The sequence below is a fragment of the Urocitellus parryii genome, chromosome 2 (assembly GCF_045843805.1).
Source record: "Urocitellus parryii isolate mUroPar1 chromosome 2, mUroPar1.hap1, whole genome shotgun sequence".
NCBI classification, from domain to species: domain Eukaryota; kingdom Metazoa; phylum Chordata; class Mammalia; order Rodentia; family Sciuridae; genus Urocitellus; species Urocitellus parryii.
In genome coordinates, this window is record NC_135532.1 from 199,935,303 (window position 1) to 199,937,333 (window position 2,031).

Sequence of the window (2,031 nt, forward strand, 5' to 3'; positions counted from 1 at the left end):
AGGCAAGCATTTTGAAATGGGGATGAACCACTTAATTAACATTAGCAAGGGATTTAGAAATTCATTAAGTTCCTCTTTCCTCTTCAAGAATTACAAAACAAATGCATTGCTTTAATGGAAGTAAATTTGGATAAGTTGGAAACCTTAGCTTACATGTTTTTCTGCTGGTAGGACAATCATTGAAGTCTGTGTCACCAGCTCCCTAAACATGATCTTTAACTAAAGCCTATCTTCTCCATTTTACCAGGCTAGCACCTCAGTGTGACACTTTGTTTTACTCTCAGGCATTTTTCCAAGTAACTTCCCCACCTAAAATATTCTGCATATTTCTTTTCATCCATTCATTCCTAATAGTTCTTTCCAAATCACTGCTTACCTGTCTTTCTTGAGAAATTCTACTCACTACTTTATATTTCTCACTTTTTCACTTTGTGCTCATCCACCTGGATTTCCTTTTACATTCTATCTCTCTAAACAAATTCATTCTCATCTCTGTAACTAGAGTCTAAGCTTCTATTTTGACTTGTTTGAGGAGGAGTATTGAGTTAATTGTTGTGCAGGCATGACCGGATCTCTAGGGAGAGCTCTTAGGTTGTGGGCACCTCCTCTGTGCCAATCATGTGTACTATCATTTCACAATGACCCTGTGAGGTAGTCAACATCCCTCTCATCTTCTCAGATGTGGAAATAGCATTTATTAAATTTAGATAACATTTTCAGTATCATAGCATTTGTCTCTTCTTCCCACAGGGAAATGGGGATGGTGGTAACAAATTGGCTCAGACGACACAGCTGACCACTGTGGACAGGGGAAGTCCTATGGAATAAAGGAGTTCTTACCAGAGATAAGAGGCACCAGTGCTCAAAGAACAGTCTGTGGAGAAGTAACACAATCAGGTTAAGGTCTAGATGGAGAGATTCTAGATGGATGTTAGATCCAGAGAAGCAGAGTGTGAAATATGGAGAGAAGGTGGAGCAAAGCTTGGTCTGAAACATACAGATGGGCCTGTAGAGGGAGGATATACAGCAATCCAAAAGGGAGCTGGTGGTTGGTAAGCATTTACTGGATGTATAAATTAATAAGCAAATGAATATCTGAGAAAGAGCCATAAAAATCGTATCTGAAGTTTTGAAACCTGGGTAACTGGCAAACTATCAATACTATTTTTTGGTACTAGGGATTGAACTCAGGGGTATGCAACCACTGAGCCACATCCCCAGCCCTATTTTGTATTTGATTTAGAGACAGGGTCTCACTGAGTTGCTTAGCGCCTCACCATTGCTGAGGCTGGCTTTGAACTCTTGATCCTCCTGCCTCAGCCTCCTAAGCCACTGGGATTCCAGGTGTTCGATACTTGCACCGGGCTTATCAGTACTATTTTTAAAGAATCAGGGAAGTCAGGAAATTCAGTGGTGCATATTGAGATCTATTTTGGGTGGGGGACATCCAGTAGAGAATGTTCAATTAGCAACTGCCAATGTAAGAAGTTCAAGATAGAAGTGGGTATTGAAGTTTGCAGGCTGTAAATGGTTTGCATGCTTTAGCTTATTCTCCAAAACAACTAATAAATGAAGATGTTGGGTTAGAAGAAGTTGAAGGATTTGTCCAAAGTGACACAGTTAACGGGTGGGATGGTCTAGAATTTGAACTCGAGATTTCTATGATAAAGTTCAGTGCTCATTTTATTACATTATAATGCTGCTTATATAAGAATAAGAAAAATGCCCCAAACAAAAAGATGTTAGATAATGTGATTCTATTTGTGTCCTACATATGATAATGCCTTATGCTACCATGCATAGCTCAAGGTGAAAAGATCTGAAATTCATCAAACACAACTTGACCTTCCCCCTGGTCAGAGATGTTATTTCATTCATCCCAATAGTTATTTGCTTGCTGCTCTTTGCCTACTGGTATGACATAGCTGACAGCATCACCTGCCTGCCAAAAAAGGGAAATGTGCTTGGAAGCTGTTAAGTGGATTAAAACTTTGTGCCACATAGTACTGCCCACTAGCATAGACAAAAATT